Source organism: Solanum stenotomum, chromosome 3 (genome assembly GCF_019186545.1).
Source record: "Solanum stenotomum isolate F172 chromosome 3, ASM1918654v1, whole genome shotgun sequence".
Classification (NCBI taxonomy): Eukaryota; Viridiplantae; Streptophyta; class Magnoliopsida; order Solanales; family Solanaceae; genus Solanum; species Solanum stenotomum.
The window spans coordinates 54,895,758-54,914,851 of NC_064284.1; positions in this window are offsets into that span (position 1 = coordinate 54,895,758).

Sequence of the window (19,094 nt, forward strand, 5' to 3'; positions counted from 1 at the left end):
TCTATGCCTTATTATTCTGGGAAATCTTCTCCAGTTTCTCAGTAATATGCTCAAAAGTGCACTCACCATATGATCCTCCAGCAATGGTATCTAGAACAACCTATGGTATCTAGAACAACCTTTCCATTGCCATCCTGCCCTCTGTAGAAATGCTCCTTCAATGACTCATCATCTATGTGGTGATTCAGGACAGTTTTGATGAACGCAATGAACCTATCCCATGAACTACTCACAGACTCTCCAGGTAGTGCTACAAAATTATTCAACTTGTATTTGTGATTTAGCTTCTTAGACACTAGGAAATACTTCACCATGAACAGTCGATGCAATTGGTCCTATGTATGAGTTGAATTATATGGAAGCTCAGCAAACCACACCGCAGTATCATCGGTCAATGACAAAGGGAAGACTCTCAAACCTATGACATCCATATCCAATTTCGGTCGTCCCACAAAACTCTTGCAGACACTTCTCAATTTAGCCATGTGACCATGTGGATCTTCAGACGCTAGACCAGAAAACAACTCTCGTGCTGTAAGCATTTGCATTAGACTGCTGGTTGCCACAAATGTTTGCCTTGGAGGTAGAGGAGGAAGAACAACGGGTCCTTCTGATTCAACTATATTGAATTCAACCATGTAGTTATCACGCAACCTCGGTGCTGGCAGATTCTGCACCCTTTTTGTATCTCTGATTAGCTTATCACCATGAAACTGAGTGTGCACATTTACAAGCCCAGGAGGCTGCAATTCAACTCCATCACCTAGATTCTCTCCGATTAGATTGTTGTGAACCCTTTGATTATTTATTTTTGGCGAAGTTTTGCTCAACTTTGAATCGTAGGGGGTGAATGGTTTGCCTCGACTCCGTGTACTTGGCATACACTAGAGTAAAAACCTATAGAAAACAAAAACAAAAGAAAACGTAAAAGCAGGAAATACTTGACTAAAGTTAAATAGTTAAACTTAATCTAAAAGCCTTATTCCCTGGCAACAGTGCCAAAATTTGATACGCTCAAATTACACCTCCCTAGAGAAGTATAAGTCATCGTTGTCAGATAAAGAACCCAACTTGTAGGTTGGGGTCGATCCCACGAGGAATATTGTTGAGACTTAAACTTAATTCACTATTATATCCTTTTAGTCAAACTATTTCTGAGACAAGTAAATAAATGGGGGGATTTCCGAGACAAGTAAATAAAGGGGGGGGGGTTGTAAGCAAGTAACAAATTGTTGATTAAGTAAGAAGAAAGCAAGAATCAAACTTTGAGTTATCAATATGAGAGAGAAACTAGTGTATGTGTTTTTCCCACAAGCTCTTAACGCAATAATCCTAATAATAGTACTCCTTTCCTAGTGTTTTACATGCAAAGTTGGTAAGTTAGGTATCCGTAAGTGATTGGTCCTCCGAGTAGGGAATTTCACCTAGCACTTTGGTCCGGCTACGGGTGTGTGCTTTACTAACCCTTACCTTTACCCCAGATTAGACATCACATCAGTTTATGACTTAGTTTTCACCCTCGCTCCAATTGACACTACACTATTAGATATTATCCATTAAATCTATGTTGTTAAATCTTTTCTCGTTAACTACCTCCTTGGTCCAACAAGTACCAACGAGGCGAGTTCTAACACATGCACTCATATAAAATACTTCTAAGAGAAAGAATTAGCAATACATGCAACAACACTATTAAAGAATTACTTAATTATTATTCACACTTTGTTAATTGCTCATGGTTCCCACAACCCTCATTGTGGATTTAGCTACTCAAGATTGAGAGTTCACAATTCATAATTAAGAAGAAATAATTTATGAACTGACAATTAGAATAGATGAAACTCGAAATCTTCAATTGAATTTCAAAGTGAAAATCTTATAAAACGAAACACGGAAATCAAATTGCTAAAGTTTGCAAGTTATTTCCCAGAAACATCAAAACTAAGAGTTTACAATAATGTCTAACCCTAAAAAATGAGGTTTATAACTTCTATTTATAGAAAACAAATCCTAAATAAAACAGGAAACAAAATAAGGAAATAACTAGCAGGCGCAGTTTCAAACGGCGCTTTGACCTACGGATCGTGGGTTGACCTACGGTCCACTCTGTGGCTCAACACTTAGAAACTTTCATCAGGTACTGGAACCTTCAACTCTCAAATCATCAATGATGGACTTGTAGGACGGACCGTGGGTCAACCTGTGGTCCGTTGTCTTGCTCCATGGTTCCACACTTGTCAAACTTCCCTAATGTTTCATCTACGATGTACCACCTACAGTCGGTGGACTGGAATACGGTCCATCCTGGCACTCCGTGGTTTGAGTTACTGAAACTCATCTCCCAGGCAAAGACCTACGACTGCCCATCCACGATCTGTCGATAGACCTACGGTCTGTGGATTGCACCGTTGGTGGCTACTTCAGCACTTTTCAGCTCGCATCTTCATCAACCGCATCCAAGCCTATTTCTTGCAAAATTTATACACAACACATCAGTTCTAATATAAAATAGTCCCAAGACACACACAATCTTTAAGTGAAACACATAAAAAATATCGTGAACTTACAATATATCAAATGCCTATACTATCTTTGAAGCTTCACACGGACCGTTAACTCACGGTATATCAACTCCGTGAAGGAGACTTCTCAGACTTTGAGTTTTGGGTGATTTTCATACAATCATATCATTCAATACATAGAGAATTAGGTGGCTCATCATCTATCAAATTAAAGGTCTTTGAATCCTCTTTTAGACACAGCCCTATTTTCCTTATTTTGATCCCAGAGTAAAATGTTATGCTTCTTTTTGAAAACCGTTTTGGTCACAGAAGAATGACGACCCACTAGATGGGACATCATGCGACAAACGGACCATCAAACCCCTTGTGAAATTCACTAAGTCAGCTTTAAGTCAGGATTGGATTGGTCTTATCTCCTATGCATTCGATATTTAAACCACGTCATTTGGTACTTAAATGATGTCTTTTACATAGTCTAAGACTAAGTAAAAACTTAATAACTACCAAAAACTATAATTCTCCTAAAATCATCTACTTTGGAATTAAAAGAAGATAAAGAGGCTATAATTTCTCTAAAGAACATGTATAGGTCTTCTTCAAGTTCAACCCCAAAATCTAAAGTATTTCTACGTAATTTTCATCACCAGGTATGTGGGATTTCACTAGTGGGTTTCTTTTACCCACTAGGTCCCTATAATTCTGACAATTCTTCAGTTTCTCCATAAATTGTTTAGACTTAGGTCTCCTGTATCTTAGGGATCCATTGCAATTCAACTTGTATAGTCTCTATAATGTAAATTACATGTTTCTTGGAGAATTTTTGTAGACCCATGTATAAAACTCAGAAACCTTAGCTTGTGTTAAATTATCAATATTTTAGTAATTATACTTTCTATAAAGATTAGGTTGACAATCGTGCTTCAGAATTCAAATTCCATTTTTTTCAGTATATTTATGCTGCATTCTCCGATAATTATCAGTATTTTGAGCTACTTAGTATTTAAGTTGCATTTTAGCTTTGTATTCAATTGGTAGTAGACATAACAATGACTTCGACTAGGGTTTAGCATAACCTCAAGTCCCACAACTACGTTCCATTGTAGGTTTATAAGTCCCCTATGTTGAGCATCAACTTTATTGATCACACCACAATCATGCCTTTTTGCCCTGGCAAGGTATATTGGGTCCTCTCAATGGGGAATATATATCAAACTCCACGTTTAGCTCACGTAGTTTATGTTGGTTAATAGTATTTCTTAGAATCAGATTCATGTTGCATTGACCATGTATTAAGTATTTAATTCACTTCAAGTCAACATGTTATCTTCATGATTAGTACTTGGCCATTGAATCCAACTCAGTTTTTAGTTATGCTTCAGTATATCTATTTCCATGTTTAGTTGTTATATTTTTCAACATAGCATATATCTTTCATGCTAAGTACATTCAAAGTATTGACACATACTTTTGAGATACATACTTTAGTTGGTATATTTTTCAACATAGCAGACATCGTTGTATGATATAAGTTCAGGCGCTTAGCACCCAAACCACGCTTAGCTCAATTTCCAGGCTATTGTCAGTAGCTTCAGCGGTGAGTCCTTATCATTCGAGGACATTTCTTTATGCTTTTATTTTAGTTAGTTTTTTACTAGTTTCTTTATTTTAGATTTAGCTAGGGACTTGTCCCAGCAGCTTGCCAGTATTAAAGCCTTTCAGACATAGAGTCAAACTCAGTTTTTTTTGGGTTGTTCCGCATTTGAACACAATTATATTCTCAGTTGAACTCTTTTAGATTTACTCATCTAAAGTTATGCTTCTGCTTACTTAGAATTATTTAAGTATGCTTGTGATATGACAACTTCAAGGTTAGCCTGGGTTCACTTGTGACCCGACGTCCCATATTACATCTAGGGGCTAGTCTTGGGGCGTGACATGAGTGGTTTCATGGATAGTATAATATTTTAAACTAATTTTTTTAAAAGAAGACAATATATTTTTTAAAAAGTCACTTCGTTCTCTCCCCCCTTATATTTTCTCTTACTCCCCTTCCCCAACCCTTTGAAATTTCTTTTTCTTTTTCCTCTTTTTTCACATTTTTCTTTTATAAGCAAACTAGAAATGAAACTGTGCGATTGTTGGTGATTTATCTTATTTTTTCTTCATAATTTGAGTAATTTACAGCCTAATGGTAAAATGTTGTCATGACCCAATTACTTAGATCATGATGGCACCTACTATATCCCACCAGTAGGTAAGCCTAACCCTTTTTCCGGAGCCATAACAAATGAGCTCCAAAGAAGAAGCCAACAATAAAAATCAAAAAGCATATAGCAAATGAAGAAAGGATAATCAACACAAAACAAAATAGGAACCATCTCAAGACCTAGCATTAGTTAGTAGTTGAGCATTTAATCCAAAATAAAGGTACAAGACTTCAACAAATACGAGATAAGATGAGGTTGTCTGTGAATACAACATAAAGACTATGCCTAGCCAATAATACATGGAAACTGGAAACTCCAATTGCTAGGAGCTCACTCAAGTCTCCAAAACTCTAAGCTACTCTGTACGACTCAAATTAACGACGATAACTCAAATTGAGATCTGAAGAGGGGCACAGGTAGAGTATGTGTACAAGAAATAATACTCAGTAGGCAATGACCGATTGAGCTCAAAACACAGCACATACTTAAACAACAAGCAATAAGTAAACCATAGCACAAGTGACTAAATAGGAGATACCAAAGTAGATAGGACTAGTTCCTATAGAGATTCCCCTTGGTCTAATTCCACGCCTTATGACGAAAGGGGATTCGGCGTGGCGTAAAGTGAAGATTGGGGGGAGTAGAAAAAATGAAGAATAGAAATAGGAAATAAGGGAAAAAAGTCTTGTCAAGAACACACCTAGATAACAATACAACATCCTAATTGCAAGCAACTACAATACCAAGTCATTCTAAAGTCAAAACCTACAAAGTAACAATAACACAATAGCAGAGAACAAAATATAGTCAAATAATAACTTAACTAGACCCCCATAAGCCCCGAAGGTACAAACAACAAACATAACCCAACTGACCCCATAAAAAAGAGGGTACAAACCACAAACAAATCTGGGGTTGATAGGTAATGAATATGAATTTAGCGTGAGCGAAATAACCATCACTAACCATCAAAACCTCTAACTAGAGGTAACAACCTTGAAATACAAAACAAGAACCTCAGAATGGGAATAACGACCTAAAACTGTAACATAAGCCTCGAACTGGAAATAATGGCCACGAACCATGAGCCTCAGCCTCAAACCGTAAGAGATGGACTCGAACCATGAATAACAATTAATAGGGCCACCTACATACAAAATAAACTCCATGGGGCACTAGCAAGACCAAAATCATGCATGAAGGGGCGTCGACGCACCGATGCCTCTAATATTTAAGTATAAAAAGGAGCACATCCCTAATACCTCTTAATCTCAAAAATTAATTAGTCAAGTGATCCATGTGGTACGAATCCCATTAAAACTAGTTTAGAATAAAAACTGAGTAAAATAGTATATCATCATAAACTATAAATATGTCAATGCAAGGGCCAGGATGGTACCATAAAATCTGTTAGAATGAGCAAACAATGCAATGCATGCAATCATCAGCTTTCAAGAAAGTCATTCAAAATCAAATAATTATATTGGAAATGAAACGACACTACCAAAGCAAATATTACTAATCAGGTATCCAACTTGTCCTCACCTATGGCCTTGGGCCCAAAAGTATAATCATAAGCTCAACAAGGATATCACATGCCCACCACTAATCACCTCAATACTCTTGGGCAGCCCCTTCCGGGCAGAAATTACCTCAATACACTGACTTCCACGCTTCCACGATCAGTCCAACATGTATCCACTCTAATGTTAGAAAAAATGCAACTTGAATAACCCAAAATAAAGCTTCCTAGCTTGAGATATCAAAGTTTTAAAATGGGGGAAATAACAACGATTCTTGCTGGTAAAACCTATAACTGGTCGCTAAAATACTAAATTCGTGTCTCTAATCTCCATACAAGCAACACTAAATTTTGCTATTTTTTGAAGTCCCTCAATCGACCGTCGAAATACATTCGGGACTCGATAAAAAAGTCAGATATTTTACCCCGCTAAATTTGACATTATGCACTCAATGGGACCATCGAAACATCCATCAAAGGTCATTTCGTTGGAAAGTGGGTCTCCCACTCAAGTTTTATTTTGGAAGAAAAATCTCAACAAGGCTCAAAATAAGACCACAAGTTTAGGGAACCACACAAAAGGTCATTCTAGACCAAACAGGACATACAAGAGCTAACCGCCCCAGTGAAATTATCATCTGAGTATGTTTACAAAGAATGTTGAAAAACCTAACCCTGAGCTTAAGCTTCAATGTTAAAATGCCTAACGACACAAACTCGCACCAAAAGTTTCAAAGCCTAAACTAACAATGCGCTAACCTAAAATGGTTCTTTCAGGGCTAATGAAACTATCAGAATTGCATTTTGAGACCATGTTCCTAAACATTTGACTTAAGTCAACCATTTAAGTTTCAGTGGCTCCAAAATGTGAAAACTTACACAAAATCCATACGAACGACCCGTCGGTTGAAATTTCAGTAACATTAAGTCAGAAATGACTTGTTGTCTCTACGAGAAAGCTCTATACACTAAAAAGTTTTGAAAACAAAGAGAATGACCTAGAGGGTCATTATGAAAGTGATTGTTGAATGTGTTTGTGAAATTAGACTGAGTGTGTGATATAATATTGTGAAAAGATATAAAGTCACCATTAAAGTTGTCCTGAATTTTCAAAAAAAAAACCTTAACTTTGCAAGTGTCCTATTACCCCACAAAAGTAGTGAATATCTTTTTAAAATGCTCATTTTGACCCATTTTCTCACTATGTTTGTGAACATTCAAATAACACCGCATGAAGGTCTATTTTAACTGCCAAAAACCAATTAAAAATGCCACATTTCAACTATTTTCTTTATTAATTAATTAAATAATTATATACTTTATCTTACCCAAATTTGCTGTTGGAGAAGATTTTTTCAAACAAGTACTTTTAGGAATCCACAATGGTGACATCAACCTCGACACCAGGTTCAATGGTGATTGAGGTGATTTGATTGACAACATTTGGGGAGCTAAAAAGGTCAATCCGCACTCGTGAACCCCCAGCTCAAACTTGTCCCACGTATTTGTGCCTTCTCCATAGGAAGACTTCCTAGGGATAATGTTAAGAACCTTTGTTGGCATTTCTACAAGTCCATTTACTCTAATCTCTTGTCCTTAGCACCACAGACCAAATCCGTACACATTTTCCCAAGATTCTTAACGTTTTTGGTAGAAAGAGTGATCCTAATCAATCTTCTATCGAACCCCTCTAGGCTTGGTTCTGTCAGCTTCATCGTCGCATACACAGATACGCCATACTTTATTTGATGAAGAAGATGAAGACCTAGCCGCATTTTCGATTTTCTTTAAGGATGGTGGGAGCAAATTTCAATGGAAAAGAAGAGAACATTTGAAAAATAAATAAAAAAAAGAAATAAAAGTGTTTTCGTTAAGATTCGGGTCGGATTATCCTTACTTTTATTAATATTTAAATTTAATTAAAATGGTCAAAAAGGTGAGCATCACGCGCCTCTTCATAGATGAGAAAATGAGTCAAAATGGTCTATTTACAAGGGTATTTAATACTTTTATGGGGTAATAGGTATCATGCAAAGTTAAGGTGTCTTTTTTGAAATTTCGGGACAACTTCAATGGTGACTTTATGTCTTTTCTCTGTACAAATATTATGCCATATTGAGGTATTGTTAGTGGTGATAGATTTACATCAATAGAGGAAAAGTAGTTATGGTGGTTTAAATGGTTGATGAAGAAATTGGTAAAACAAGTGATTAAAAGTTGTGAATGGTGAAAACTTTGAGAAGAATGGTAATTATTTTTATTTAGGAAAGTGGTAGTACAAGTTAGCATGAAATTTATGGTGTTGCATTTAATGTAAAAATTAGATAGAGGTGGTGAAGGGATAATGAGGGAGGAATAGAGTGAAAAAGAAGAAAAAATATATTTTTTAAAAAATTATAAATTATAAGTGATGTGACATTTTAAATTTGATGTGAATGATGATGTGTAATTTTGTAGTGTGCATTTTCCTTTCATTCAAATCCAAAAGGGGTTTAAAATGTTCAGTTTCATTTAATTTTAAAGTTCAGTTTGAAAAGTATTAAGTACAGGGGTCAAAAATAAAACACATACAAGCACAAGGGTTCATCAAACAATTTCACATTTAATGTATTGTGCTTTGAGTTGACTGGAGATGCTATAATATTGAGATATATTTATCGGGTAAGTGTTCACTCAGTGGTTGATTACGAAAGGATTCGAGTATGATGTGAGCTTACGAATGAGCAGTTGTATAAGTGGTTAGATCGGGAACCATACTCATGTGGTACATGGACTCCTAAGGTCCCCTATAGGTCATACTACATGGAGATGATTAATACCTTTTATCAGATGTGTTCAACTGAGAGACAAACTCTTGATTTATTGGGTGAGTGCTAGAGATGACTAATACAATATAGGATTTATATAGCTGCAACTCTAGGGTGGATATGATTGTCATGATTTATTGACTTTTTTGTATTTTGAAAAGTATGTTGATGATCCATATTGATTCTTGATTGTTTCTCAATGATCAATTATTCGCAAGCTAGTTAAGGTTTAATTTTCATAGAAGAATTATGCTAGAGAAGGGTACATATTTATACATATAATTATCTATATAATTTTATTCATGGAGTATTGGAATATGCTTGAAGAATTGAATGCATTTTTATTTATATATGCAAATATGTTAGTGATTGATGATGATTCCAATGACCTATTGTTTGACTATTGTAAATTAACCTATCTGCTTGTTTGATAACTTTAATTGCATAGTTATTACTGATGTAGTGTAACGTCCCATATTTTGCATATACTAGTTCTATGTGAGTAGTGAGGGTTTGAAATAGGTTTGACAATATTCGAAAGAGGCTTGAGGCTAAATAGAGTAAGTAAAGTATAATTTGTCATAGTAATCAACCTACTTGCTTAAGCTACTGATTCGGATATCTTACGTAATTAAGTTACTCACGTACATGTGTAGCTTACAGAGAAAGGATGACATAGGTTCTTAATGGTAGATTAACTATTGACCTTCTTAAATAAGTGGTAAGTAGGTGATGCACCTACTTAGGAAATATGCGGACTGCAATTTAAAAGAAAAGGGCAACTAGGTGATGCAACTATTTAAAGAACTTGTGGCAGAAATTAAGGGAGTGATGCACCTGCTTACTTAAAGTGAGGGACTAGATATTTCTACATTTTTCTTAATGTAAAAACGTCCATAAAGGACCCTTAAGAGAATGAAATTCATTTCATATATCTCTCACTTGTTTTACAGCAATTTACTCCCAAAAAGAAACCCTAGAAGCTCCAAAGTGCTGGCCTGCAAATTCACCATTGAATATCTGAGAAAATCCTTTATTTTTTAAGTACAAGTTGGTGTAACACCTCCCTTCTTAAGAAATTCAAGAGGAGGAACTGATTTCACCTTAAGGTAAGGCTACTGCCATATGTTAATTTTTTCATCCCTCTTTTGTGCTTGAATCGGTTAGAGGATTTGGTATGTGTAAATGAGCTGAGAATTATTCCTTTTACATGGTGTGAGATTGGGGAATGTTCTTGTTGATTGTGCATGTTGGGACAGCCATGGAGGGGAGTCCCCTTTAACTCAATTGTTAGCCCATTTGAGCATTTTAAATGTAATGTTAGTTGGATGCTCAAGGGACAGTGGTCGAAAACCGTGAGTTCATATTGCTACTGCCACATTCTGATGTTTAGAAACTGATTTGTGTATAGTAACATAAGGAGGCATGTGCAGAAGTCATTAGAACTTGTTAAACGATAAAACTGTAAAGGGTGCAGTAACGTACCATCTAATTCGTCGTTGCATGAGCTTGCTGCCTGCAACCCCTTTATATACTATTTTGCATATGTTATAAAGCCCGAGGAGTTTCAGGGGACCTTATTAGAAGGTCGTATTGTATATGACGTTATTAAAGGAGAAGGGGTGGAATGCATACCATCGGTTTGACAAGTATGGGTTTACTGCCTGATTATTGTTTGCCAAGTTTAAGTAACCCAATCTGTTGGTTAGCTACTAATATTAGTTATGTTAGTTATTTCATTGTAGATTAATAATCGAAAAGAAAGGAGGTTAATTCGTTGCACTATCTGAGTGGTACAACAAGGTATGTAAGGCTATTCGATTCTATATTATTTGGCATGAACTCTGCTTGTGTCACTACCAGCAAGTCAGCTTCTTAAGTGCTCTTTCAAGTAAAAGACACATAGTGGCAGCGTACAATTTCAAACACAGCTAACAATAATTCCCCTCTCCTTAGTGTGTCGAATTGCTTCAATATATGTGCATCTTTAGTTTTCCAAGTATTGGTATGAGAAAAGGGTAATTTCAGCAGTAGCTTTGTGATTCCTCCTGTCAATCAAATGAGGTCCATTGTGTCATTTGAGCTATTATGTAATTCATTAGTGTTACATATCCATCTTGTGTTATTGTTATTGCCCTAAGTGCATATTCACATGTTTCCTACTACTGATCCACAGTTCTGACGTTCAAAAATAATTATGACCACCAAAATAACAATCTCAAAGATTAAAGAAACTATATGAAGCGGTATATGTGTAAGGGTGGCAGCACAGAGGCAAAAGCCTAGCATAGGTCGATCCCAATTTGTGTATAAAGGTAGCTGCGTAGGGGCGAAAGCCTAGCATGGGTCGATCCCAAATTTATATATTTGAGGACAGCCTCTCAGGGGTTAAACTGTCTAGCATGGGTCATCCTCTTTTACCATTGATCAGTTGGTTATTTGTATCACATGCTTTACAGAGATCACAATGTAAAGAAAATTTACAGAAAAGAATATAATGTACATGATCTCACAACAGCAACAACGGTGGTCTTTAATCTAATCTATGCCGTTACATATTGATACTTGTTTCAATTGAGCTCTTGTTTACATATGTTATTTCCTTACATATTCAGTACATTCTTCGTACTGACGTCCCTTTCGGGGGACGCTGCATATCATGCTGCAGCCACAGGTACTCCAGCTGGTAAACCTCCCCAGTAGGAGCACAGGACACTCAACTGCTATTGGTGAGCTCCAAGTTGATTCTGGGCTTAATAGAGTTTTTGGCATCTATTTTGTTACCGTATAGTAGTTAAGGGTAAGGCGGGGCCTTGTCCCGACCTAAACTAAGGTTGTCTATCTTGTAGAGGCTTTGTAGACTAATGTATAAAGTTTGGTTGTGTCTTGTCTCTTAACAATTGTGGCCTCCACGGCCAAGTGTTGTACATAAGTTTTAGGCCTGTCTATGTCGGTCTTTTATCACTACAGGGCATATAAGCTTGTCATAGCTTCATAGTTATCATAGTTAAATGTATGGTAAGTACAGGTTGTAAGTTGGTTCTCCCGGGCCATTTAGACATCGGGTGCTTGTCCGTCTTAATCAGATCTGAGGCGTGACAAAAGTGGTATCAGAGCATGTCATCCTTGGGAGTCTACAAAGCCGTGTCTATGTAGAGTCTTGCTTATGGATGTGTTGTGCACCACATCTATAAATAGGAGGCTACGGGACATGTAGGAGTTGTTTCATCTTCTAGATCGTGCGATAGAGCCATATTGTAGGTGGATTATATCTAACCTCTAAATTGTTTTATTATAGCAAAAATGCCGGTTACGAGAAGAAGTAAAAATACAGGCAAGCAAATAGATGTGGCTGCCGGAGAAGGGAGTAGCCAATCATTACCTAGACAAGCTGATCAAAGTGAGGCTCAAAATGAGTCTCTATCACAGACTTCCCCGACTCCTCCATCTCCAGATGATTTAAGGAGGGAAGCAGCACCTTGAGAACCCCCTATTAATACTAATGAGCCCCCTATTAATACTAATGAGCAATATTTAAAGAATGCAGTCCAATTATTGACACGTATAGTTGCTGGACAAGGGCAAAGGCAAGAAGGTCCAATTGCAGGTACGAGTGGTGCAGATAGGGCTGCTAGTACGCGGATATGTGATTTTCTTAATTTGGACCCTCCATCATTCACCGGGTCAGATCCTGAAGAAGATCCGCAAGACTTTATTGATCAGATTCAACGAACTTTGGATGTTATGCATGTAAGTGGTAAAGAAGCACTTGAGCTAGCAACATATAGACTCAGGGGTATGGCTATATTGTGGTATGAAGCTTGGAAGCAATCAAGGGTTACAGATGCACCTTTAGCTAGTTGGAAAGAGTTCAGAAAGGCATTTTTTGACCATTATCTGCCATTGGAGATCCGAGAGGCCCGTGCTGATCAGTTTTTAAATCTCCACCAAGGGAATATGAGCGTGAGAGAGTACAGTCTCAATTTTAATTCTTTATCCAGGTATGCTCCTAATGTAGTGTCTACTATGGAGGATAGAGTTCATCGATATGTGGACAGATTAGATTCATATTTGGTTAGAGATTGTACCATTGCTTGTTTGAATAAAGACATGGATATAGAGAGGATGCAAGCTTTTGCACAAAAGTTGGAGGATCAAAGGCAAAGAAGAAGGGCACAAGAGTCGGAAAGAGGGCAGTCCAAGAGGACCAAATCTATGGGGCAGTTTACCCAATCTCAAGGTGAGTTTAAGCCTCAATTTTCTAATAGACCGCCTAGGTCATCATTTTCCTACTCTACAGCTAGTGCTCCACCCCAAGGGCCTAGGGGCGATCAGTTTGGGCAAAGAGGTGAAAGCCAAAGCTCAAGAATAGCGGGGCACCACGAGCAGGGAAGTATGAGCCAATCAAGACCTCCTCAACAACTTTGTATACAATGCGGGAGAAATCACCTAGGCACATGTAGGTTTGGGACAGATGCTTGTTTTTGGTGTGGTACACCGGGACACATGATGAGAAATTGCCCTCAAAGGGGCATGGGTGGTATGGCACAACCTGCTGGATTAATTGTTTCATCGTGTTCATCAGTTCCTTCTTTAGGCAGGGGTGCACAAATGCCTGCAGGTTGTGGTAGAGGTGTTAGAGGGGCAACTAGTTTTAGTGGAGTTCAGAATCGCACGTACGCCCTAGGGAATCGACAAAATTTGGAGGCTTCACCGGATGTGGTTACAAGTACATTATCCATTTTTTCACATATTGTATATGCATTAATTGATCCGGGGTCTACACTATCATATGTCACTCCATTGATTGCTGCAAAGTTCAAAAGAACACCAGAATTATTGGTTAAACCAATTTAAGTGTCTACACCGATTGGTGAATCTATTATAGTTAGAAGAGTCTATCAAAAGTGCATAGTAACTGTTTGTGGTCGTAATACATTAGCTGACCTTGTTGAACTAGAAATGGTTGATTTTGATGTCATAATGAGTATGGATTGGTTAGCTTCTTGTTATGCTACAGTAGAATGCCGAACTAAGATGGTGCATTTCCATATTCCAAAAGAGGCAGTCCTTGAATGGAAAGGTAATATTGGGGCGCCAAGAGGTAAGTTTATTTCTTATTTTAAGGCGAAGAAGATGATGTCCAAAGGCTACATATGCCATTTAGTAAGAGTAAGAATTAAAGATGCAGATCTACCAACTCTTCAATCTGTTCCGGTGGTAAATGAATATCCTGATGTATTTCCTGAAGATCTTCCAGGTTTGTCTCCAGAACGAGAAATAGAGTTTGGTATTGATATAATTCCAGATACTCAACCTATCTCCATTCCTCCATATAGAATGGCCCCGGCAGAATTACGGGAGTTGAAGGAACAATTAAATGATTTGTTAGAAAAAGGATTCATAAGGCCTAGTATGTCCCCTTGGGGAGCACCAGTTTTATTTGTACGCAAGAAAGATGGCTCATTGAGAATGTGTATTGATTACCGACAGTTGAATAAGGTAACGATTAAGAACAAATATCCCCTCCCAAGAATTGATATTTGTTTGATCAGTTATAGGGTGCTAAGTGCTTTTCAAAAATTGACTTGAGGTCGGGTTGTCACCAAGTGAGGGTCAGAGATCAAGATATACCCAAGAAGGCTTTTCGAACACGGTATGGTCATTTTGAATTTTTAGTTATGTCATTCGGGCTAACAAATGCACCAACAGCTTTTATGGATCTGATGAATAGGGTGTTCAAGCCATTTTTGGATGTGTTCGTGATAGTATTTATAGATGACATTATGGTATATTCAAGATCTGAAGAGGACCACGCTAATCACTTGCGGCAGGTGCTACAGATTCTTCGTGATCGAAAGTTGTACGCAAAGTTCTCTAAATGTGAGTTTTGGTTAAGATCTGTGGCATTTTTGGGTCATATTGTATCTGAGGAAGGAGTAAGGGTTGATACCCAAAAGATAGAAGCTGTGAAGAATTGGCCAAGACCTACAACACCTACGGAGGTTCGTAGTTTCCTTGGGCTGGCTGGTTATTATAGAAGGTTTGTTGAAGAATTTGCTTCTATTTCCGCACCATTAACAAAACTAACACAAAAAGAAGTCAAGTTCCAGTGGAGCGATGCATGTGAAAGAAGCTTCCAAGAACTGAAGAATAAATTGACTTCTACACCTGTATTGGTACTTCCAGAAGGCACAGAAGGGTACGTAGTGTATTGTGATGCATCCGGAGTGGGTTTAGGATGTGTGTTGATGCAGCATGGTAATGTGATAGCTTATGCCTCAAGGAAGTTGCGGTCACATGAGAAAAACTATCCAACCCATGATCTAGAGCTAGCAGCAGTTGTGTTTGCTTTGAAGATATGGCGCCACTACTTGTATGGTGTTCACGTTGATATATATACTGATCACAAGAGTTTGCAATACATCTTTAAGCAAAAGGATCTGAATTTGAGGCAACGAAGGTGACTTGAGTTATTAAAAGATTATGACATTGATATCTTGTATCATCCCGGGAAGGAAAATGTTGTAGCTGATGCTTTAAGTCGTAAAATGATAGCAAGCACTTATGAGCAGTCCATAGGAAGGCAGCAAATAACTAAAGATCTACGTCAATTAGCTAGCTTGGGGGTTCGCCTTCTTGAATCTCCAGATGGAGTTATTGTGCAAAATGCTGCAGAATCCTCATTTGTAGCGGAGGTGAAAGAGAAGCAGTACACGGATCCTATCCTATTACAGCTTAAGGAGAATGTACAACAAGGTATGACAAAGGCATTTGAGCTTACAGAAGAGGGAGTACTTCAATGCCAAAACAGATTGTGTGTACCTAACATAGATGGACTAAGAAGGAGGATTATGACGGAAGCACATCAATCAAGATATTCTGTCCATCCGGGATCAACAAAAATGTATCATGACTTGAAAGAAGTATATTGGTGGGGTAACATGAAGAAGAGCGTTGCAGAATTTGTAGCTCAATGTCCAAATTGTCAACAAGTTAAAATAGAGCACCAGAAGCCTGGAGGTTATATGCAGCGTATAGAACTTCCAATTTGGAAGTGGGATATGATTAATATGGATTTTGTCACTGGTTTGCCTCGCTCATTTCGGAAGTTTGATTCCATATGGGTGATTGTTGATAGACTCACCAAAACAACGCACTTCTTACCGGTCAAGACTACTTATACAGTTGAAGAGTATGCCAAGTTGTATATTAAAGAGATAGTTCGGCTACATGGAGTGCCAATCTCTATTATATCTGATAGAGGAGCTCAATTCACCGCGAACTTTTGGAAGTCATTTCAGAAGAGTTTGGGAACGCAAGTGAATTTAAGCACAACCTTTCACCCTCAAATGGATAATCAGGCAGAACGTACAATCCAAACACTTGAGGATATGTTGCGAGCTTGTATATTAGACTTCAAAGGTAGTTGGGATGATCATTTGCCGCTTATTGAGTTTGCTTACAACAACAACTACCATTCAAGTATCAGAATGGCACCTTATGAAGCGTTATATAGGAGAGAGTGCAGGTCACCGATCGGATGGTTTGAAGCGGGAGAAACTGCCTTATTTGGGCCAGATCTTGTTCATCAAGCTATGGAAAAAGTTAAGGTGATACAACAACGATTAGCAACAGCTCAAAACCGACATAAATCATATGCAGATAATAGAAGGAGAGGACTGGAATTTTCCATAGGAGATTGGGTATTTTTGAAGGTATCCCCAATGAAAGGGGTAATGAGATTTGGTAAAAAGGGGAAGCTGAGTCCGCTCTATATAGGGCCATATAAAATTATTCGAAGAGTTGGTCAAGTCGCGTATGAGTTAGAGCTACCTCAAGAGCTCTTAATAGTCCATCCAGTATTTCATGTCTCAATGCTTCGAAAATGCATAGGCGACCCATCTCGTATCACTCCTACGGAAGATGTACACGTTACAGAAGATCTCACTTACGAAGAAGTACCCATCGCAATTTTGGATCGACAAGTTAAGAAACTAAGAAATAAAGAAGTAGCTTCTGTAAAAGTACTACGGAGAAACCAACAAGTTGAAGAAGTTACATGGGAGGCGGAACAAACAATGAAGTCCAAATATCCTCATTTATTTTAATCCGAGGAGAAGGGTCAAAGTGCTTAGTTGAGACAGTAACAAGTAAGTATAAGTCTGTGCGTATTATGTGGCTAACAGTAGAATTCAACATAGGCTTGATTGAACTTGATTGGAGCTGAATAATTAGGCAAACATTCGAGGACAAATGTTCCTAAGGAGGGGAGGAAGTAACGTCCCATATTTTGCATATACTAGTTCTATGTGAGTAGTGAGGGTTTGAAATAGGTTTGACAATATTCGAAACAGGCTTGAGGCTAAATAAAGTAAGTAAAGTATAATATGTCATAGTAATCAACCTACTTGCTTAAGCTACTGATTCGGATATCTTATGTAATTAAGTTACTCACGTACATGTGTAGCTTACGTAGAAAGGATGACATAGGTTCTTAATGGTAGATTAACTGCTGACCTTCTTAAATAAGTGGTAAGTAGGTGATGCACCTACTTAGGAAATATGTGGACTGCAATTTAAAAGAAAAGGGCAACTAGGTGATGCAACTACTTAAAGAACATGTGGCAGAAATTAAGGGAGTGATGCACCTGCTTACTTAAAGTGAGGGACTAGATATTTCTACATTTTTCTTAATGTAAAAACGTCCATGAAGGACCCTTAAGAGAATGAAATTCATTTCATATATCTCTCACTTGTTCTACAACAATTTACTCCCAAAAAGAAACCCTAGAAGCTCCAAAGTGCTGGCCTGCAAATTCACCATTAAATATCTGAGAAAATCCTTTATTTTTCAAGTACAAGTTGGTGTAACATCTCCCATCTTAAGAAATTCAAGAGGAGGAACTGATTTCACCTTAAGGTAAGGTTACTGCCATATGTTAATTTTTTCATCCCTCTTTTGTACTTGAATCGGTTAGGGGATTTGGTATGTGTTAATGAGCTGAGAATTGTTCCTTTTACATGGTGTGAGATTGGGGAATGTTCTGGTTGATTGTGCATGTTGGGAAAGCCATGGAGGGGAGTCCCCTTTAACTCAATTGTTAGCCCATTTGAGCATTTTAAATGTAATGTTAGTTGGATGCTCAAGGGACAGTGGTCGGAAACCGTGAGTTCATATTGCTAGTGCCACATTCTGATGTTTAGAAACTGATTTGTGTATAGTAACATAAGGAGGCATGTGCAGAAGTCATTAGAACTTGTTAAAGGCTAAAACGGTAAAGGGTGCAGTAACGTACCATCTAATTGGTCGTTGCATGAGCTTGCTACCTGCAACCATTTTATATACTGTTTTGCATATGTTATAAAGCCCGAGGATTTTCAGGGGACCTTATTAGAAGGTCATATTGTATATGACGTTATTAAAGGAGAAGGGGTGGAATGTATACCATCGGTTTGATAAGTATGGGTTTGCTGCCTGTTTATTGTTTGCCAAGTTTAAGTAACCCAATCTGTTGGTTAGCTACTAATATTAGTTGTGTTACTTATTTCATTGTAGATTAATAATCGGAAAGGAAGGAGGTTAATTCGTTGTACTATCTGAGTGGTACAATAAGGTATGTAAGGCTATTCGATTCTATATTATTTGGCATGAACTCTGTTTGTGTCACTACCAACAAGTGAGCTTCCTAAGTGCTCTTTCAAGTAAAAGACACATAGTGGCAGCGTACAATCCTAAACACAGCTAACAATAATTCCCCTCTCCTTAGTGTGTGGAATTGCTTCAATATATGTGCATCTTTAGTTTTCCAAGTATTGGTATGAGAAAAGGGTAATTTCAGCAGTAGCTTTGATTCCTCCTGTCAATCAAATGAGGTTCATTGTGTCATTTGAGCTCTTATGTAATTCATTAGTGTTACATATCCATCTTGTGTTATTGTTATTGCCCTAAGTGCATATTCACATGTTTCCTACTACTGATCCACAGTTCTGACGTTCAAAAATAATTATGACCACCAAAATAACAATCTCAAAG